General features: G+C 52.0%; 1 long non-coding RNA gene across 1 annotated transcript; it reads right to left on the reverse strand.

Moving 5' to 3' along the window:
- Positions 1-4,770: 4,770 nt before the first annotated feature.
- LOC114806554 lies at positions 4,771-16,545 on the reverse strand. The gene is made up of 4 exons (XR_003754589.2): positions 16,353-16,545; positions 14,230-14,341; positions 8,358-8,468; positions 4,771-5,717 (listed from the first exon to the last, which is right to left on the reverse strand). It is a non-coding gene; the product is annotated as an uncharacterized LOC114806554 (long non-coding RNA).
- Between the last annotated feature and the right edge of the window lie 6,470 nt (positions 16,546-23,015).

A 23,015-nucleotide genomic window follows, 5' to 3' on the forward strand; every position in this document is an offset into this window, starting at 1 on the left:
GACGATGCATCCGTTAAGGATTGCTGTCTGAAAGGGAAGAGAGGAGGAGATGGGTGTTTCCACGAGGAGTGCGGGGATGGGGTCGGGGGTGCGGAGGGGAGAGAGATTTGGGGGAGGCGGAGGGAGACCTCTTCTGGACACAACGCTCATGAGGACGGGAGAACTGAAGAGGGGAGGAAGATGAGCCTGGACGGGTGTGGGAGGGATGTGTTAAGGCGATCGAGCTGGATGATTTCAGTTTTTCCCAGTGAGGTTTCTAGAGAAGCCACGGAGCGCGAGAAGAGATGGACGGAAGGCCGGGGGGCGGTTCTGGAGGAAGAGGATGGGCGACACGGCCGATGACTCCGTGAGATCGCGCTCTCCCGAGGGCTTAGTCACCCGAGCGCCATCACCGGGGCGTGATCTCCGCTCGGGCGTGCTCGCCCGACCCGATCCGTCGCCCGGACCCGTCGGTTCTACCTTCGTGACGTCTCTAGAATCCCCCTGGGCTTCTCCGTCCAAACCGGGGATCGGTACCTGTACGGTGCCCGGAACTTGCTACGGTGCCCGGCATGGACTGAGTGCTTCACCTTAAAAATACCAACAAAAACTAACCGCTGACACCTACCGTGATGATCCCAAAGCTTATCATCTCCCTCTCTAGCGTGCTGAGCTCCTCGCTAACCTCGCTTCCTCCTGCTGTTCACACTCCGGCCATTCGTGCATTCCCCCGTTTTCATCGAGTGCCTACCGGGTGCAGAGCACTGTATTGGGCACTTAGAAAGTACCATTCGGTAATAAACAAACCTCCGGGAGCCGCCCGTCCCCCTCCGCATCCAGAAAACTCCTTACCGCTGCCTTTAAAGATTCGTCCCCTCCTACCCCCCACCCCGCGACTCGTCCCCGCACCCCCCCCCACCCCCACTCCGACCCCATCGGCACGCTTCGCTCCTCCGATGTCGACCCGCCCGCCGCCCTTCCGTCTCATCTATCTCGCCGCCTACCCGGCTCCGACGTCCCGCCTCTGGCCTGCGACGGCCTCCCCCGCCGTAGCTGACCGACCGCCGCCCTCCCCGGATTCAAATCCTGACAAAAATCCCATCTCCTCGGACAGGGCTTCCCCAGCTGAGCACTTTGTAGGCTCTACTCCCTCTCCCTTCTGCGCCGTCTATGTGCTCGGCTCCGTACCCTTGAAGCGCTTGCTATCCACCTCCCCCTGCCCTCCGAACCGGTGATGTTCATAGCCCTCGGATATCTTTTTCGATGTCCGTTTCTCCCTCTAGACTTGTAAGCTCTCGGTCGGGGGGGGGGGACCCTGTCCAGCGACTCTAACCCCCTAAGCGCTTATTATGGTGCTCTGCCCACGGTGAGCGCTCAGTAAATACCACTGGCGGATGGCTCCGCGGACCGCCTGCTGGCTTTGACGTGTTGATATCCGTAATTCTCTTGATTTATATCGATGGCTGTTTACTTGCTTTGATGTTTGTCTCCCACCTTCTCGACCGTCAGCCCGGTGCGGGCGACGATCGTCTGTCTTGATTGCCAAATTGTACTTCCCGAGCGCTTAGTACAGGGCTCTGCACACGGTAAGCGCTCAATAAACACGATTGAACCAATGACCGTACGCTCCTTCGAGAGGGCGATCCTGTCGATTAACTCTAACACCCTCTCCCCGGCGCTCTGCATTTTCGCTGCCAACTTCCCAAATGCGTGGATCGTGCGCTCCTCGCCATCTTCCGCACTCCGTGAGGAGGGATATCTGCGGTTCATTCATTTATATCCACCTCTGTCTCCCCCTCTCGACCTTGAGCTCCTTGGGGGCGGGGGAGGTGCCTCCCGGCTCTCTTGTACTGGGCTCTCCCAGGGGCTTAGGAGAATTCAGAGAGGTGATCACTCTCCCCCCTTTCAAAACCTTATCAAAGGGACGTCTCCTCCAAGAAGCCTTCTCTGACTAAGCTCTCCTCTCCCTCTCTCCCTCTCCTTTCTGTGCCCTTCTCACTTGCTCCTTCATTCATCCTGCCTCCCATCCCCACGGCATACAGGTACGTGTCCGTATCGGGCCGGGGGGCCACCGCGTAGTAGAGAGTCGAAGGCGGACCCGTGAGTCGACTGTGCGGAGGGAGGACACGGGAGACCGTTTCCCTATTTTTACCGAGAGGACTCTTGGATACGCTACCGGAGTGACTGCAGGCGCAAGTGGGTCATTCTGGGAGCGGTGCATCCCCGGCGTCGCTACGGACGGGACACTCCGCGAGGGCGTCAGACTAATATGTGCCTGTAATTTATTTATTGGTTGATATTACCGTCTCCCCCTTTAGACTGTGAGCTTGTGGTGGGCAGGAATGTGTCTGTCTGTCCTTATACGGTACTCTTCCAAGCGCTCCTTACAGTGCTCTGCACACCGTAAGCTTTCAGTAAATACGACTGAACGAACGAATTCTCTGCACACGATGAACTCTCGATAAATACGATCGATTGATTGAGGAAAAAAAGTCCCCAAAGGGTTTTTGGTTGCTGATTGATGGTATCTGTTCAGCGCTTACTAGGTGTAGGGCACCGTTCTAAGTGCTGAGGTACCTACAAGATAGTTAAGTGGGACGTAGTCCCTGTCCCACCTAGGGCTGCACCTGCTAATTCTCATTTTACCGATGAGGTCACCGAGGTGCAGAGAAGGAAGGTAACTTGCCCGGGGTCACACGGCAACCCGGGCCCCATGCTCTATCCTCTGGGCCACGTTGCTTCTTTAGGGTTCCCGTCCTCACGGCCGGGGGGACCTCTGGCCGAGGGGGCACCTAGAGGGACCGGCGGGACGGAGACCCCGGACTGTGAGCTGCGTCAGCCCGGGCCCGCCCTAGGCGCCACAGACCCCGCCCCCGGACATATTAAGATCAGCCCAACACTACGGTAAGCACTGGGGTAGGTACGAGATCATCAGGCCGGGCACAGTCCGATCCATCGAGTGCTCGCCGAGTCCCCGGCGCCGTCCCGAGGCTACCATGTACCCTACGCGCCCGACGCGATAAGGGGGCCGAGCCCCCTGGGTGATCCGGAGCCGAGAAACCGGGCGGGGGAGCATCTGTGGAGCGGTCCCCGAGCCGGGCCTCTGCAAACGGAATCGCTCCGAGGCTCTGTCGAGGGTGGGATTAAGTAGGATGAGGTTTCGTGGCCGCCCGGGCGAGAGGGGGGCCTGGTGGCTTCCTGGGGGGTAGATAAACCGTCCACCACCATCGAGGGGTCCGGGCTGGGACCGGAGAAAAACACGTCCACGGGGACCCTTCCTCGCGGACCCCCGCACGGCTCGTCCGTCCGCGTCCCGACGAGAGGGCCGGCCTGCCGAGTCACGGGACCCGGGTTCTCGCCCCCGTTCCGACACTCGCCCTACCGTGGCACCTCGAGTGAGTCACCTCGCTTCTCCGGGGCTCTGTCTCCTCAAGTTGTAAAACGGGGATTCGATGCCTATCGATCCAACGGACACGCTTATCGAGCGCAGGCCGTGTGCTTACTGTGCGTAGAGCACGGCACCGAGCGGTTGGGACAATACAGTAGACTCGTCCTCTGCCCGCGATGAGCTTACGGTCCAGAGGGGGAGAGGGGTGTTAATGTCAATCAATCAGTAGATTACCAAAATGGAGATAGCTGCCGAGTGGGTGAGGTGAATAAAGGGAGCAAATCGGGATGACGCAGAACAGATTGGGAGAACAGATGAGGACTTAGTCCGCTACGGCTTCTTGGAGGAGACGTGCCTTCGGGAAATCTCTGACGGTGTGGAGAGCCATCGTCTGTCCGACGGGAAGAGGAAGGGTGTTCCGGGTTGTAGCGGTAGGGCGGCGAGGTGAAGGAAGAAGCGGGCAAGGTCACCGAGCGCTTTAAAGCCAACGGTAAGGGGTTTCCGCTCCTTGCGGAGGTGGACAGGCAACCGCTGGAGGCTTTTGAGGAGTGGGGAGATGGGAACTGAATGTTTCGGTACAAGAGTCATCCGGGCAGCCGAGTGAAGCGAGGGCCCAGGCGGGGAGAGGCGGGAGGCCGAAAAAGCCGTCGAGGCGGAGAAGGACGCGTGCTCGGCTTAGGGTAGAGAAGATAGAGCAGATTTTATTGAGGGCCTGAAGGTTGAACGGACAGGATCCGGGGACATCCCGAATATATAGGCTTAATTACAGAGAGGATTTTTCCACAAAAACATTTAGTCTCCATCTCCCCGCTCCTCAAGAACCTCCAGTCTGCCAGAGACAGTCGGTCGGACATTGGTATTTATTGAGTGCTTACCGTGTGCAGAGTGCTGCATTGAGCACCGTGGGACAGGATAGACAGGCATGTTCCCTGCCCACGACAGGTGGGCCCTCCCGGCCGGCCCGAGAGTCCCGTGAGTCTGGGGGATCGGCTCCGACCGGAGGCGGTCGGCACCACGCGGGCCAGATAGCTGGAATTTAATTCATTCCTTTATTTCTAGTCACGTCTGTCTCCCCCTCTAGCCTGTGAGCTCCTTGTGGGCAGGGAATGTGTCCGTCATATTGGAGCGTTGCACTCTCCCAACCGCTTAGCACAGGGCTCTACGCACGGACAGCGCTCGATAAATACAATAATAAGGATGACATTTGTTAAGCGCTTACTATGCGCAAAGCACGGTTCTAAGCACTGGGGAGGATACAAGGTGATCAGGCTGTCCCACATGGGGCTCACAGTCTTAATGCCCATTTTGCAGATGAGGTAACGGGCCCGGAGGAGTTAAGTGACTTGCCCCAAGTCACACAGCTGACAAGTGGCAGAGCTGGTATTTGAACCCATGATCTCTGACTCCCCAGCCCGTGCTCTTTCCACTGAGCCACGCTGCTTCTCAACTACAGTTGAATGAATAAACAGTTTTCATCAGCCTTGTCATTCACACCTCCCCGCGGCTGGCAACGGAAGACCACCGAAGCGTGGCGGCTGGGGGGCTGGGGCGGGGTGGGTCTTTGACCTTGGGCCCATTTGCACGATAAGGGCCCATTTGCCTCCCCTCTCGGTCCGGCGGGGAGGGCCCGCCTGTCGTGGGCCGGGAACACGTCTGTCTGTTCTCGTGTCATCCTGTCCCACGGAGCTTAATACAGCGCTCTGCGCTCAGTAAGCCCTTAGGCCCCTTTGCCCTTTAGATGGGCAGGGAACACCTCCACCCTTTATTTATTTTTCTTAAAGTCTGTCTCCCCACTCTCAGGCAGGGAACGCGGCTGCCGATTCTCTCGGATCGGACTCTCCCGAGGGCTCGGTAGAGCGCTCCGCACGCAGCTGGTGCTGGATAAATGCCAGGTATCGATCGACGGAGAGGGGAGGGCCGGCGGACGCTGAGAAGAGGAGGAAGGCCCGGCCCTCCGTCGGTGGGTGCTGCGGGGCCAGCTTTCCGTGGCTCGGCTCGGCGGCTTCTGCGGGGGCGGCGCTCGCGGGTGTCTGGTCGTCCTGGGGCCGCTCACCTGGGGTCACCTTGGGGCTGAAAGATTTAGGGATCTGAGCCGGACCCATCCGCGGCGGCAGCTTCGATCGTTCGATCGTTCCATGGTATCGACTGAGCGCTTCCTGAGTGCAGAGCACGGTGCTGAGCACCTGGGAGAGTGCGACACACTACAGTTACTAGTTCTGGTAATAATGACGGTGGAAGTAACGGCATCTACTAAGCACGCGCGCTACGTGTCAAGCAAGGTACCGGGTGCCGTGGGGGGTACGAGTTCATCGGGTCGGACGGAATCCCTGTCCCACGTGGCAGGCATGGTCTAAGTAGGAGAGAGAATCATAACGATACTAAAAATGAAAAATGGTATTTGTTAAGCGCTTAGTAGGCGTCAAGCACTATTCTAAGCATTGGGGTAGAGACAGGTTCATCCGGTTGTCCCATAATGGGGCTCATAATCTTCATCCCCATTTTACAGATGAGGTCACTGAGGCGCAGAGAAGTTAAGTGGCTCGCCCAAGGTCACACAGCAGACAAGTGCCTTAGGTTGGAACTAGAACCTACGTCCTCTGACTCCCAAGCCCGTGCTCTATCCGCTAAGCCGTACCGGTTCTTCAGAAGGGCCGGAAGGAGGTCCCGATCCAAAGAAGATGGAGAATGGGTACTGAACCCCTGTTTTCAGAGGGGGGAAAGAGAAGCTGAGGGAAGTGAAATGACTTGCCCGAGGTCACAGAGCACTTGACCCCCCCAATGGGCAGGTGAGGGAACAGAGGCACAGAGAGGATAGGTGACTTGTCCAAAGTCACATAGCAGGCAAGGAGACCCTTGCTGCATGCCAAGCACTGTACTAAGCACGTGAAAGGGTACGATACAAGAGTCAGTAGGCCCGGTCCCTGCCCGGAATGAATTTACGGTCTACGGGGAGGGGAGACGGACGGGATTAGAAATCATTTATCTACATTCATTCACTCAATCCTATTTATTGAGATCTTACTGTGTACAGAGCACTGTACTAAGCGCTTGAGAGGACAATACAACAATTTTCTAGACTGTAAGCTCATTGTCAGCCGGGAAGGTCACTGTCTATTGTTGAATTGCACTTCCCCAAGCACTTAGTACAGTGCTCTGCACCCAGTAAGCGCTCAATCAAGATGACTGTCCTACATCTTAATCAGCTAAGCTGTATCTACTCTAGTGCTTAGAACAGTTCTTGTCAAATAGTCAGCGCTGAAGAAAAGCCATTTCAAAAAAATAGAAAAAGGAGAGGAGAAGCCAGGCTGAAGAGGAACTGAGCTCCGTCTCCAGTCTGGCCAGCTACCCTCGGGGCTAGAGGGAGGAAGGGGGAATACTCTACCGGGAGAAGCGGCGAGGCCTAGCGGCTACAGCCCAGTCCAGGAATTCAGAAGGCCCCGAGTTCTAATTCCAGCTTCGTCCCAGGTCTGCTGGGTGTTCTTGGATAAGTCACTTTACTTCTCTGGGCCTCAATCACCTCATCTGTAAAGTGGACATCAATCCTCGATGACGACCTATTTATAATTTAACGCAGGATGACCTGATCGAGGGAATTCTTGATTGATTGTGGTTGGGGTGAACTACGGGTATGACATCCTCCCAGGGTCACACATGGAAACTTTCCAGCACTCTACCAGTCACAACTATGGGAAGGAGAGTCAAGTAGAGACCTACCTATTCCATTCCCAGCTTGGCCAGTGACTACCAAGCACAAGGGCTGAAGCAAGGCTTTCGTAATGGAGAGAGGCAGTGTCGCACATAGAGCTCTCAGTCCAAGGCAGGAGAAAAGTGATACAGTTACAGGGGAGGAAAGTGAGGCTCAGAGAGGTTAAGTGACTTGCTCAAATTGAAACAGCAGGCCAATGGCAGAGCTGGGACTATCAATCAATCAATCAATCAGTGGTATTTACTGAGAATTTCTTATGGACAGAGCACTCTATTAAGCCCTGGGAAGTGAACAATACAACAGAATTCCATACATCCCCTGCCCATCATGAGCTCTATGGGGCTAGAACCCAGGTTCGATTCTCGTTACGGTTTGTTTTGTGGCATTTGTTAAGCCCTTTCTATGCGTCGAACACTGTTCTATGCGCTGGGGTAGATACAAGTCAATCTGGTTGGATGTCGACCCTGGCCCTCATGGGGGGTCACAGTCCGAGGAGGAGGGAGAACAGGAGAGCTGAGGCATAGAGAAGTTAATAATGATAATAATAATGCTGGTATTTGTTAAGCGCTTACTATGGCCAGAGCACTGTGCTAAGCACTGGGATAGATACAGGGTAATCAGGTTGTCCCACGTGAGGCTCACAGTCGTAATCCCCATTTTACAGATGCGGGAACTGAGACACAGAGAAGTTAAGTGACTTGCCCACAGTCACACAGCTGACAAGTGGCAAAGCCGGTATTTGAACCCGTGACCTTTGACTCCCAAGCCCGAGCTCTTTCCACTGAGCCACGCTGCTTAAGTGGCTCTCCCAAGATCACGCAGCAGGCAACTGGCAGAGCTGGGATTAGAACCCGGGTCCTCCAACTCCCCGGCCCACCTCTTTCCACTAGGCCCCATGCTACTTCTTAATTGCTCCTGATGTGAAGCGATAGATCGACCGATGGATCGATCCCAGATCCCTGTTCTTTCCTCCCGCCTTCACCTCTTCAAAGCCGATCGACCCCTGAATCCGGAGGCCCCTTCTGGCCCCCCGTGCCAGGGGAGAGCCAGGCCCAGCCAGCGCTGCGCCGGTCCAGGGAGGGCGGTCAGCTCCCGACTCTCGCTGCCATCGGACTTCCCTCCGGCCCCGACGTGAGCCGTGGGGGGCTTGGGTCTAGTAAGCCGATCCCTAATCCGCAGGTGTGTTTGGGCCGAGCGAGGGAGGTTTTTCTCATGTGCTTTTCAATGGTATTTGTTAAGCTCTTACTGTGAGCCACGCATTGACACTTCAGAGTTTACACTCACCACATCTTTTCCCCTTGAGCACGTTCCCTACGGCTCCATGAGGTTGGTGGTCTGCCTGCTGCCTTCTGACCTGTGCCCGCGATGGAGATTCTTTCCTTTGGAAGAGTGAAGCTAATAATGATAATAATAATATTTGTTAAAATCTTCACGTAATAATGACGATAGCATTTGTTAAACACTTACATAATAATCATCATAATGGAAGCATTGGTTAAACACTTATTAGGTGCCAAACACCGAACTAAGCAAGAGGAATAGATATCAGATAAACAGGTGGAACACAGTTCCCGTCCCATGTTGTCGAAGCAGCGGGGGAGTTGGATTTAATCCTATTACAGAGGAGGAGGTGGCCCAGAGAAGTGAAATGACCTGCCCAAGAAAGATCACATGGCACACAAATGGCAAAGCCTCAGTGAGAACTCAGGTCCTTTGACTTCCAAGCCCGGGCTCTTTCCCCTAGGCCCCAGGGCTCGCAGAGACCCTCAAGCCGAAGGGTCTCGGAAGGGGGATGACCTGACCTGAACGGGGTTCCCTTCTCGTGGGGTGAGCACGCACTCCAACTGCAGTAGCGGAAGATGGGAGTCCTGTCCCGAGCCTGAGCTCATTTTCTTCCAACGAGCCGGTTTCCCAAACGTTGGAAACGAGTGAAGCCTGGCCTCTCTCCGCTCAGCCACCATGATGAACTGTTCTCGGCAGGAGGCGGGTGACAGAGCCAACCTCTGCCGCGCCTGCAAACGGGAACACCTCCAAAAAACACAGAAACCGTTCAGGGGACCGAGAGAGGAGGGGAAGGGTAAAGGAAAGCAACAACCCAGAGAGCTCCCAACTGCTTTCCCAGCGTTCCTGGCTCCGTACTTCCGGCCAAAACCGTGCTCGGGGAAACGGAGAGAGGTGGGTGAAGGGAGACGACGACACCCTGCCCAGAGTTCTCTCACCTGCTTCCCCAGATTTCCTGGCTCTGTACTTGGGGCACAGGCTGCATTCCAAGTAAGGTGAGAGAAGTGCAAGGAGAGGAAAGGCAGGAAGCCAGAGTCCTCTCATCCACTTTCCCGAGGATGCTTGGCTCTGTCTTCAGGTGAAGGCCGTACGTTCAGGGGATGGTCAGAAGAGGGTGAGGAGAGGGGAAGGCAGCAACCCAGAGTCCTCTCGCCTGCTTACCCAGAATTCCTGGGTCCGTATCTCGGGCTGAGTCCGGCATGGAAAGGGCATGGGTTTGGGAGACAGAGAGCTTGAGTTCGAATCCCCGCTCTGCCACTTGTCAGCTGTGTGATTGTGGGCAAGTCACTTAACTTCTCTGTGCCTCAGTTCCCTCATCTGTATAATACTGTGAGCCTGTATAATCTGTATAAGACTGTGAGCCCCATGTGGGACAACCTGATTCCCTTGTGTCTACCCCAGCCCTTAGAACAGTGCTCGGCACACAGGAAGCGCTTAACAAATGCCAACATTATTATTATAATAGGGATTAAGACTGTGAGCCTCATGTGGGACAACTTGATTACCCTGTATCTACCCCAGCACTTAGAACAGTGCTCTGCACATAGTAAGCGCTTAACAAATACCAACAGCATTATTACCCCAGAGAGGCGGTCGGCAGAAGAAGAACAAGGTTTGAACAATTTCCTTCCTACAATAGCCATTTTCAAGGGTCTGGCTAAAGGCCACAGTTTAGCTTGCTCAGTCCCATCTAAAATAAAGGAGGTGCACCATAAGAAATAACATTTATATTCAAATTTGCCCAAGGAACTTTGCACATTTTAATAATCATCATCATAATTATGGTATTCCTAAGCACTTACTATGTGCAGAGCACGGTTCTAAGCGCTGGGGAAGATACAGGGTAATCAGATTGTCCCACGTGGGGCTCACATTTCTGAATCCCCATTTTTACAGAAGGGGTAACTGAGGCAAAGAGAAGTTAAGTGATTTGCCCAAGGTCACACAGCAGACAAGCGGCGGAGTCGGGATTAGAACCCACGCCCTCTGACTCCCAAGCCCAGGCTTAATACACTCCGCTGTTCAGTAGGGGAAAGGGTCTGAAAACAGATATTTTTTTCTGGCTGAATCAGTCACTCAATCCAAAGGCTAATTTATAGGTGGAAACTAAAAAGTCCATCTCCCCCTTCAGAGATCTTTATGTAGGAACATAGACCTCGAAGATTTTTTAATTATCAGATTATGAGAAGGGTCTGCAGTGCAATGTATGAATTTAGAGCCTTCTCTCCCAACAGTAGGGACCTCACAGAGTTGCAGAAATCCAGAAACAACGTGGTTTAAAAGACTCCACCTGGGGATCGGTCGCCAGACTCTATGAGCCGGTAGCGATTCCGTCGAGGCCAGGTGAGTGGACGATTCGGTTGGAACCGTGACTCCAGGGAAGTAGCTTGGCCTAGTGAAAAGATCACGGAGCCTGGGGGCCGGGGAATGTGAATTCTAACTCCATCTCTGCTGCTCACCTGCTGCGGGTCCTTAGGCGCCTCACTTAATTTCTCTGGGCCTCAGTTTCCTCTTCTGTACAACGGGGGTTCAATACTTCCTTTCTTTCATTCAATAGTATTTATTGAGTGCTTACTATGTGCAGAGCACTGTACTAAGCGCTTGGAATGAACAAGTCGGCAACAGATAGAGACAGTCCCTGCCCTTTGACGGGCTTACAGTCTAATCGGGGGAGACGGACAGACAAGAACAATGGCAATAAATAGAGTCAAGGGGAAGAACATCTCGTAAAAACAATGGCAACTAAATAGAATCAAGGCGATGTACATTTCATTAACAAAATGAATAGGGTAATAAATATATACAGTTGAGCAGATGAGTACAGTGCTGAGGGGATGGGGAGAGGAGGAGGAGCAGAGGGAAACGGAGGGAAAGAGGGTTAAGCTGCGGAGAAGTGAAGGGGGGGTGGTAGAGGGAGTAGAGGGAGAAGAGGAGCTCAGTCTGGGAAGGCCTCTTGGAGGAGGTGAGTTTTCCATTATATCCCGCCTAGACTACTGTGTCAGCCTTCTCTCTGACCTCCCTTCCTCCTCTCTCGCCCCGCTCCGGTCTATTCTTCACTCCGCTGCCCGGCTCATCTTCCTGCAGAAACGATCTGGGCATGTCACTCCCCTTCTTAAACAACTCCAGTGGTTGCCTATCGACCTCCGCTCCAAACCAAAACTCCTCACTCTAGGCTTCAAGGCTCTCCATCACCTTGCCCCTTCCTACCTCTCCTCCCTTCTCTCTTTCTACCGCCCACCCCGCACGCTCCGCTCCTCTGCCGCCCACCTCCTCACCGTCCCTCGGTCTCGCCTATCCCCCCGTCGACCCCTGGGTCACGTCCTCCCACGGTCCTGGAACGCCCTCCCTCCTCACCTCCGCCAAACTGATTCTCTTTCCCTCTTCAAAACCCTACTTAAAAATCACCTCCTCCGAGAGGCGTTCCCAGACTGAGCTCCTCTTCCCCCTCTACTCCCTCTGCCATCTCCCCTTTACCTCTCCGCAGCTAAAGCCTCATTTTCCCCTTTTCCCTCTGCTCCTCCACCTCTCCCTTCCCATCCCTACAGCACTGTACTCGTCCGCTCAACTGTATATATTTTCGTTACCCTATTTATTTTGTTAATGAATTGTACATCGCCTTGATTCTATTTAGTTGCCATTGTTTTTACGAGATGTTCTTCCCCTTGACGCTGTTTATTGCCCTTGTTCTTGTCTGTCCGTCTCCCCCGATTAGACTGTAAGCCCGTCAAACGGCAGGGACTGTCTCTATCTTGTTGCTGACTTGTTCATCCCAAGTGCTTAGTACAGTGCTCTGCACATAGTAAGCGCTCAATAAATACTATTGAATGAATGCATGAAAGTAGGGTTTTGAAGAGGGGAAGAGAATCGGTTTGGCGGAGGTGAGGAGGGAGGGCGTTCCAGGACCGCGGGAGGACGTGGCCCAGGGGTCGACGGCGGGATAGGCGAGACCGAGGGACGGTGAGGAGGTGGGCGGCGGAGGAGCGGAGCGTGCGGGGTGGGCGGTAGAAAGAGAGAAGGGAGGAGAGGTAGGAAGGGGCAAGGTGATGGAGAGCCTTGAAGCCTAGAGTGAGGAGTTTTGGTTTGGAGCGGAGGTCGATAGGCAACCACTGGAGTTGTTTAAGAAGGGGAGTGACATGCCCAGATCGTTTCTGCAGGAAGATGAGCCGGGCAGCGGAGTGAAGAATAGACTGGAGCGGGGCGAGAGAGGTGGAAGGGAGGTCAGAGAGAAGGCTGACACAGTAGTCTAGCCGGGATACAACGAGAGCCGGTAGCAGTAAGGTAGCTGTTTGGGTGGAGAGGAAAGGGCGGATCTTGGCGATACTGTAAAGGTGAAACCGGCAGGTCTTGGTAACGGATAGGATTTCACCCTAAGGCTGAGCCCCGTGTGGGACAGGGGCTGGATCCTACTTGATTAGCTGGTATCCGTCCCAGAGCTTAGTACAAAGCTTGGTATACAGTAAGCCCTTGAATAGCACAATAATTACCACCACCATCTTCGGACTTATGAAGCTGTCACCGACAGAACATATCCAACGGGACACCCGTCTTCTACCGGCTGGCCGACGGAGGGCCGCCCAGGGTCTCTTGCGCTTCCTACTGTGCTTTGCACACAGTGAGCGCTCACTAAATATGAATGAATGAATGTTGAATGCGGAGGGGTGGTGGTGGTAGAGGGCGGTCTTATGGTCAGGACCCTCTAGCCCGAGGACAAGTAATAACAACTGATATATTTGTTAAGCGTTTACCGCCAAGGGCTATACTAATTGCGGCGAGAGATCCACGATAATCAGACCACACACAGTCCCCCTCCCACATGGGACTTACAATCTCAGCCGGAAGGACAACAGATACTAAGTCCCCATTTCCAGGTGTAGAAACTGAGGCCCAAAGAGATGATTTTTTTTTTTTATGGTATCGTGAAGCACGCGCAAAGTGCCGGCACCAAAATAAACACCGGCATAGGTACGGTCAGGTCGGATACAGTCCACGGGGCTCACGGTCTTAATCCTCGTTTGACAGATAAGGTCACTGAAAAGCACAGATCACTGACCTCCCCAGGTTACCTCTCAGTCGAGCGGTAGAGCGGAGATTAGAACCCAGGTCCCTTAGACTACCCTATAATGATTCTATCTCCTGTTTTGTGGACAGAGGACCATATTTTAAGATAAACAAAGAGTTCCCCATGATGACGATGAGAATGAGAATGAAAACGATAATGATTCGTGCCCAGATCTGCCCACTCAGTACGTAACATCCTTGAAAGCAGACTTTCAAAGGGACCACAATATTTTGACTACTCATCCACAGCGGGCAAAGATCAAGAAGCCATGGGACATTTGAGTGGGGCGCGAGCTCTGCCACTTGTCTGCTGTGTGACCTTGGACAAGTCACGTCACTTCTCTGTGCCTCTGTTTCCTCATCTGCAAAATGGGGATGGAAACAGTGAGCCCCACTTGGGACAGGGACAGTGTCCAACCCGACCCCAGCGCTTCCAACAGTACCGGCACAAACTAAGGGATTAACAAATACCATAATTATTATTCTTATTATTTGCCCAAATAACATGCTGGGGGGACTAGACCAGGATGCAGGAAACTCTGGTGGCGGAGGACAGTGGGGTGGTCTCGCAGAAAAAGCCCAGTCCTGAGAGTCGGGCGACCTGGGTTCTAAGCCTGACTCTGTCACTTCTCTGCCAGATGGCGAGGGGCGAGTTAAGCTCTCTGTGCCTCTCTTTCCTCCTCTGTAAAATGGGGATATGACTCCACTTCTCCCTCCCCTTAAATCATGGAGACCACATGGGACAGGGACTGTTTCCTATCTGATTGGCCTCTTTTCTTAAAAAAAAAAAAAAAAAGGGTATTTATTAAGTGCTTACTACGGAAGGATCACGATGTTTCAAAGAACTGCTTCTTCCAATCACGGGGGGAATTGTTCACAGCGGGGACTCTGATCGAACACACGGACCTTTCAACTCCGGACCCTCTGCCCTGGAGAAATGGGATGAATAAAAGAATAACTGTTTAGAAAGAAAGTTAAGGAAAGCAACGGTTCTCTCCATTCAAGGCCCCGTGGCCGTACTCTCTCCAGCATTCAGAGCTCCGAAGACATTAGCTGCTCGATCCATACTACCGATGGCTCGATTGAGCCAAAATTCCTGGGAGCCGACCGCTCTGATTGGGTGAGATCTGGGAGAGAAATCTGATATCGTAGTCAGCATTTTACCTGAAGGGCTATTTCAACATCTGTCAAATGGGTTGAGTTTGGTTTTTTGTTTTTAACTCTAGCCATGTAGTCATACTCTTGAAATGGGTGAAACACTTAGATCTGCAAAACAGATTTCTCAGAAAATCATTCATGAATTGTTCCTGAATTTGGTTCACAGCAGAATAGAAAAAAAAAAAAAACCCAACAGTACTTCACAGTACTTTCTGCGTTTAGCAGTTGCTTCATCACGGTGCCCTGCACAAGATAAGGTGCTCAATAGGTCCTAGTGAATGAAGGGCAGTGAAAGGATTTTTTTTCTCCCTCTACAAGTGGATCGAAAGCCCAGAACAGACATCCAAACCTAGGAGTCGGAGAAGGTAACTTTAAAATTCACAATCACTTATTACAAGAAACGTTTCGGGATTTAATTGAGCTAAACTTCCGTTTACCTACTTTTTTTTTTAATCTCCCATTCACCAATATCCTCTATTTAATTAGTGGCAATATTTCGAAGAAATAAAGACCTGTTTCCCTCCTACTTAGATTGTGAGTCCCTCGGGTGACACTCTTCTATCTAACCCAGATCTAAGCACAGTGGTTGGCACACAGTAAGCCCATCACAAATATCACAATGATTACTGATAGCCCCAGGATCGCCAACGTCTAACAGGAGAGCAGAGAGTAGAGGGCAAAATGGAGGTGGGAAGAGAACCCAGACGCCCAAACTTCCAGCCCTCATTCCTTCTACCGAGATGATGCTCTACAAACATAAAAAAAGCACTACGATTATCGTGAGTAATCATCAGGGCTTCCTCTGCTCGAAGCACAATAGCTGAAGCAAGGCTTTCCTGTTGGATAGAGTCAGTGTCTCACAGGGAGCTCACAGTCAAAGGAAGGAGAAAAGTTATACTGACCCATTTTAACAATAATAATGGTGGTATTTGTTAAGCGCTTACTATTTTACAGATGAGGAAGGAAACTGAGGCCCAGAGAGGTTAAGTGACTTGCTCAAATTGAAACGGCAGGCCAGGGGCAGAGCTGGGGTTATCAATCAATCAATCCATCAATGGTATTTACTGAGTACTTATTCTGCGCAGAGCCCTGTACCAAGGACTCGGGAGGGGACAATACTACAGAATTGGATACATCCCCCGCCCATAACGAGCTTTACAGGGCTAGAACCCAGGTTCGTTTTTGTTTCCTTCAGGGTACTTGTTCAGCTCTTTCTATGGGTCAAACACTGTTCTCAGTGCTGGGGTAGTTACAAGTCAATTAGGTTAGATGCAGGCCCTGGCGCTCGTGGGGTTCACAGTCCAAGGAGGAAGGAGAACAGGAGGACTGAGGCACGGAGAAGTTAAAGTGGCTTGCCCAAGATCAGGCAGCAAGCGATTTGCAGAGTCGGGGTTAGAGCCCAGATCCTCTGACTCCCAGGCCCACGCTCTTCCCACTAGGCCACGCCGCTTCTCTAATGCTCCCGATGTGGACGATCGACAGATTCATCCATCGATCCCAGATCCCTGTTCTTTCCCCTCACTGCCAATTGACCCTTGAGTCTGGAGGTCTCTTCTGGCTCCCCATGCCAGGGGCGAGCCACTCCCAGCCAGCAAAGAGCCGGCCCAGGGAGCACGGTGTCGGCTCCTGAGGTTTGCCGCTATCCGACTCCCCTCTGGCCCCGGTGCGAGCCCTGGGGGGACTGGGGCCTAGTAAGCCAATCCCTAGTCTGTGGGTGCATTTGGTCAAGCCAGGGAGTTTTTTTTCAGGTTGGCTTTTTAATGGTATTTGTTAAGCACTTACTATTAGCTGGTAATTTACACTCCAAAGTTCACCACGCCTTTTCCACTGGAGCACAGTTGTTCCTTACAACTCCATGAGGTGGGTGGTCTTCATGCAGTCTTTCTGATCTGTGCCCTTGAGGGAAATTCTTTCCTTTTGAAGAGCAAGGCTAATAATGATAATAATATTTGTTCAAACACTCAAATAATAATAATGATAGCATTTATTCACCACTTAGGTAATAATCATAATGGCAGCATTTGTTAAATACTAAGCGGCAAACAGCAAAGTAACCAAGAGGGGTGGATATCAGATAAACAGGTGGAAAACAGTCCCTGTCCCAAAAGTCGAAGTTGGAGGGAGTAGGATTTAATCCTCATCTTATGGAGGAGGAAAAGGTGGCCCAGAGAAGCCAAGTAGCTTGCCCAAGAAAGATCGCACAGCAGAACAATGGCAGAGCCTCAGTTAGAACTCCGGTCCTTTGACTCCCAAACCCGGGCTCTTTCTACTAGGCCCCACTGCTTCTAAAGACCCTCAAGGCGAGGGTCTGGAGCATCCAAGCTAAAGGGTGCCCGGGGCACTCTTCTCCATTTTTATGCCGAAGCTTTCAGCTGAATGGGTTTCCTCTTCATGGGGTTAGCACACGCTCCAGATGCGGCAGCAGGCACCCGAGCAGAGGTTGGGAGTCTAGCCCCGAGCCTGCGCTTACCTTCTTCCGACAAGCTGGCTTTCCAAACGTCGGAAGCGAGCGAGACCTGGCCTCACTTGACAGCCAGTAGGCTCACCGCTCGGCCACAGCGACAAAACGTTCTCATGAGGCGGCGGGCGACGGAGTCAATCCCCGCTGTGCCCACAAACGGAAGCACCTCACAGAAAAAACCCAAAAAACACAGAAACCTTTCAGGGGATGAAGAAGGGAGGGCAAGAAGAAAGGAAGGTGGCCATCCAGAGATTTCAACTGCTTGTCCAGAATTCTTGGCTCTGTACTTCAGGATCAGGCTGTATTCGAGGGACAGTGAGAGAAGGAGGGCAAGGAGAGGGGAAGGCAGGAAGCCAGAGGCCTCTCAACTGCATTCCCCAGGCTGCTGGACTCTGAACATCATGCAAAGGCTGTGTCTTTGGGGGGGATGCAGAGAGGAGGGCGAGGAGATGGGAAGGAAGCAACCCAGAGTCCTCTCACTTGCTTATCCAGAATTCCAAGCTCCCTTCCTTGGGTGAAGGCTGGGCTTGGCATACCCCAGAGAGGAGGCGGGCAGGAGAATACGGTTTGAAAAATTTCCTTCCTACGATATTCATTTTCAAGGGTCTGGCTCAAGCCCAGAGTTCAGTTTGTTCAGTCCCATTCCAAATAAAGGAGGTTCACCATGACAATTCATTCATTCTTTCATTCAATAGCATTTACTGAGCGCTTACTATGTGCAGAGCACTGTACTAAGCGCTTGGAATGTACAAATTGTTCATTCATTCATTCAATAGTATTTATTGAGCGCTTACTATGTGCAGAGCACTGTACTAAGCGCTTGGGATGAACAAGTCATCAACAGATAGAGACAGTCCCTGCCCTTTGACGGGCTTACAGTCTAATCGGGGGAGACGGACAGACAAGAACAATGGCAATAAATAGAGTCAAGGGGAAGAACATCTCGTAAAAACAATGGCAACTAAATTGGCAACAGACAGAGACAGTCCCTGCCCATTGACGGGCTTACAGTCTAACTGGGGGAGAAAGACAGACAAAAACAATAGCAATAAATAGAATCAAGGTGATGTACATCTCATTAACAAAATAAATAGGGTAATAAAAATATATACAATTGAGCGGACGAGCACAGTGCTGACAGGAGGGGAAAGGAGAGGGGGAGGTACAGAGGGAAAGGGGGGAAAAGAGGGCTTAGCTGAGGGGAGGTGAAAGGGGGCGGGTAGAGGGGGAGCAGAGGGAGCAGAAGGAAAAGGGGAAGCTCAGTCTGGGAAGGCCTCTTGGAGGAGGTGAGCTCTAAGTAGGGCTTTGAAGAGGGGAAGAGAATTAGGTTGGCAGAGGTGAGGAGGGAGGGCATTCCAGGGGTCGACGGCGGGATAGGCCAGAACGGGGGACGGCGAGGAGATGGGCGGCGTAGGAGCGGAGTGTGCGGGGTGGGCAGTAGAAAGACAGAAGGGAGGAGAGGTAGGGAGGGGCAAGGTGATGGAGAGCCCTGAATCCTAGAGTGAGAAGTTTTTGTTTCGTGTGGAGTTCGATAGGCAACCACTGAAGGTTTTTAAGAAGGGGAGTGACATGCCCAGAGCGTTTCTGCGGGAAGATGAGCCGGGCAGCAGAGTGAAAAATAGACTGGAGAGGGGAGAGAGAGGAGGAAGGGAGATCAGAGAGAAGGCTGACACAGTAATCTAGCCAGGATATTATGTGAGCCCGTAGCAGTAAGGTAGCCGTTTGGGTGGAGAGGAAAGGGCGGATCTTGGCGATATTATAAAGGTGAGACCGGCAGGTTTTGGTGAAGGATGGGATGTGTTGGGTGAATGAGAGAGCCGAGTCAAAGATGACACCGAGGTTGCGGGCTTGAGAGACGGGAAGGATGGTTGTACCATCCACAGTGATGGGGAAGTCAGGAAGAGGACAGGGCTTGGGAGGGAAGATAAGGAGCTCAGTTTTGGACATGCTTAGTTATGAATAGATATTTATATTCACACCTGCCCAGTGAACTTTCAAGGTAAAAACGGAGCCACTGACGATCGATCCAGCAATAGTACATGAGTGCTTCACTGTGTGCCGGGCACTCCTCTAAGCACGAGAGAGCAGGTAGATCTAATCCAAGCCCCGAAGGAGCTCAATGTGTGCAAAACAGCATACTGAGCACTTCGGAGAGTACATTAAACTAGATGCCCTTGGTCCTCGATCCTGTCCTTGAGGAGCTGAGTCTGCACTGAAATAAACACTTGAGAAGCCACAATAGTTGGTAAACGTTAACACCAGCCTCAAGGACCTTACCGTCTACTACGGGCAGGGCACTGTACCGATCACCTAGGGGAGTACGAGAGAGCCATAAGACTCAATCCCTGCTCTCAAGGAGCTGTTGGTCTAGCAGGGGACACAGAGGGGAGGGTAGCGCATTTGACAACTGTGCCTCCGGACCGGAACCTCAGCCATTTGCGCTAGCATCCTATCCGGGACCGGTGGACATAGTTGGCGAGACCCTTCCGCCTGCAGGGCAAGAAGAAACGGAGAAGCAGCGTGGCCTAGTAGATGGAGCACCAGATCAGGAATCAGAAGGACCTGGGTTCAAATTGCAGCTCCCCCACTTGTCTGCTGCGTGACCCTGGGCAACTCACTTAACTTCTCTGGGCCTCAGTCACCTCATCCGTAAAATTGGAATGAAGACCATGAGCTTTATGTGGGACAGGGACTGTGTCCAACTCAATAACCCTGTACCTGTCCAAGCCTTTAGTACAGTGCTTGACACAGAGGAAACTCATTGTGGGCAGGGAAGGTGACTCTTTATGGTTGTACTGTACTCTCCCAAGTGTTTAGTACAGTGCTCTCCACACAGTAAGTGCTCAATAAATATGACCGAATGAACACAGTGAATATTTAACAAATGCCACAGTCATTATTAACCCCTACAATAGGGGGATACTTTGGTCTGTAAGCTCAGCTAGGTGACAAGCAAATACTCTCTTCTATCCCTGGCATTTACTGAGTCGCTTACTTTGTGCAGAGCAGAGTACTAAGCACTTGAGAGGGTATAATACAGAGTTGGTAGACATGTTCCCTGCCCACAGCCAATTTACTGTCTAGAGGTGAGCTTACAGAGAAGCAGCGTGGCTCAGGGCAAAGAGCACAGGTTTGGGAGTCAGAGGTCATGAGTTCGAATCCCAGCTCTGCCACTTGTCAGCTGTGTGACTGTAGGCAAGTCACTTCACTTCTCTGTGCCTCAGTTACCTCATCTGTCAAATGGGGTTTAACTGTGAGCCTCACGTGGGACAACCTGATTACCCTGTATCTACCCCAGTGCTTAGAACAGTGCTCTGCACATACTAAGCGCTTAACAAATAGCAACAGTATTATTATTATTATTACAGTTTAGAAGCTTCTATTCTTTGCCCACTTGTGCAATCTCATCTGCCAAATGGAGGTACAAAGTTGAAGGCAACAAACTGTGGATCTAAAAAGCAATTCTCAATAAATTGATGGCCTCAACATGGGTGTGCATACACACCCACCCACCCCCACTCCGCTGTCCACTGAGTACTAAGACAGCTGCTCTCAGCTGCTGACTCTCAGCTTCGCAAGGACATTCTGAGGACAAAATGAGAGGTCATTGTTAGGAAAATGCGGTAGGATACTCAATACATCGCTTTTGGTCAAAGCCAAAACAGAACAGTCCTCCCCTTGCCCCTCAGGCAATATAGTATCGTGCAATAAGTAATGCTGCCTGTGAAAAACAAGCCAAACTTTCAGGGTCCTGTCGGTTGGTTCCTAAGGCCCCCACTGTATGGGGGGGTCACCCGCCCAAGAGGTTGGAGTGGGTAGAATGGGCGTTTGGGAACTAGAAACTGGGTGTTGGGCCACGGTATCTGCTTACCTTTTCGGTGGGGCTGGGCCCCCTCAGGGAATGCAGCAGCTTCCCCTTGCTGAGCCTCAGTCTCCCAGCTGAGGGCCTGCAGGTCATCTAGTGGGCGGAGCCTCAGAGAGGCGGCACCTCTGAGCCAGCACAGCCACTTAACCCTTGCCTGGAGACAGCAGATCTGCCCCCAAAGACCCTCTCTGCACCCTGGCATGGGTTAAATACCTGTTATCCCTCTCCTGATTACTCTCCATTGGAGTTTATCTCAGAGGGTCTTTCTCCAGCAATCATATTTCTTGAGTTCTTACTGCATGCGGACCACTGTACTAAGTGCTGGGGAGAGAACCACATTATAGAGTGAGTGCACAGATTTCCTGCCCACAACTTTCATTCATTCATTCAATCATGCTGATTGAGGGCTTCCTGTGTGCACAGCATTGTACAAAGCACTTGGGAGAGTACAATATAACAATCCACAGATACATTCCTCACCCACAAGGACCTTACAGGCTAGCTGCTAGCCAGAAGCCCCGGGCTGGAGAGATTCCCCCCATTTTCACCGCAGCCTGGTTTCCCTGGTCAATTCCCACAGCCGTGAGGGTCGGCGTCATGACTGGGAAGGGGCGCCGGGGGGAATGGGACACCAAGGGGAATGGGAGACCGGGCCCCATCTCCCACGGGGGCCACTAGGATCCTGTCCAGAAATCAAGTCTGCTGGGAAAAGAAGGCCCGAAGCCCAGTTCTGTTCCCCTGGGGCTCAGAAAACTGAGGGAGGCCATTCCTGCCAGAGATAGCAGAGAACCAAGTCACCTAGTGGAGACGGTGCTGATCTGGGAGTTGGAAGACCTGGGTTCCAATCCTGCCTCTGCCACTTGCCTTTGTGTGAGCTTGGGTTAAGTGCCTTACGCCTCTCTGTGCCTCAGTTTCTTCATCTTTAAGAAGATGGCGACTCAATACCTGTTCTCCCTTTTTTTTCCATTGTATCTGCCAAGCACTTCATTATGTGCCAGGGACTGTATGGAGTACTGGGATAGGCTTAGTGGAAAGAGACCGGGCTTTGGAGTCAGAGGTCATGGGTTCGAATCACGGCTCTGCCACTTGTCAGCTGTGTGACTGTGGGCAAGTCACTTAACTTCTCGGTGCCTCAGTTACCTCATCTGTCAAATGGGGATTAACTGTGAGCCTCATGTGGGACAACCTGATTACCCTGTATCTACCCCAGCGCTGAGAACAGTGCTCGGCACATAGTAAGCGCTTAACAAATACCAACATTATTGTACAAGATAATCAAATTGGACAGACTTCAGTATTCATCCCCTTTTTATACATGAGGTAACTAAAGCACAGAGAAGTTAAATAACTTGCCCAAGGTGACACAGAGCAGACTAGCCAGGGACTGTGGTTGCCCTTATCATTTCAATTCCCCCCAACCCCCCAGTGCTCAGAACAGTACTTGGCTCATAATGACCATTTAGAGAGCACAAAGCTTTATTATGATTTGATGAAGGAAAGGTCACTGCCTCATCCTAGGGGGGACACAAAGGATTCAAAAAAAGGAGGAGCAGTAGGAAGGCACAAAAGATGGCCCGTGAAAAAGTAAGCAGGAAAAGTGGATTATCATACACCGCCAGAGTATATATCGGTATATATCTACATGCAGGAGTCATGGCGATAAGTTTAAATGCTAATGGAATTACTGGGAATGCTACGACTTAGGGTGCTGGGAATTAAAGAGAAAAGGCTTCCTGGAGAAGCGGGGAGGAGGGGGAGGAGGAGGGGTTTCAGGAGGTTTTGAGGATGGGAGGAAATGTGATAATGATCATAATAATATTACTAATAGTAGTGGTATCTGTTAAGTCCTTAATGGGGGTCAAGCAGTGTACTAAACTCTTGGGTAGATACGAGGTAGTCAAGTCCCACAGGAGGCTCACAGTCCAAGTAGGAGGGAGAACACTTATCGACTCATTGTAAGGTAGGGATTGTCTCTATCTGTTGCCAACTTGTACTTGCCAAGCACTTAGTACAGTACTCCGCTGCCGGGCTCATCTTCCTGCAGAAAGGCTCTGGGCATGTCACTCCCCTTCTTAAAAACCTCCAGTGGTTGCCTATCGACCTCCGCACGAAACGAAAA

Source organism: Ornithorhynchus anatinus, chromosome 2, assembly GCF_004115215.2.
Source record: "Ornithorhynchus anatinus isolate Pmale09 chromosome 2, mOrnAna1.pri.v4, whole genome shotgun sequence".
NCBI classification, from domain to species: Eukaryota; Metazoa; Chordata; class Mammalia; order Monotremata; family Ornithorhynchidae; genus Ornithorhynchus; species Ornithorhynchus anatinus.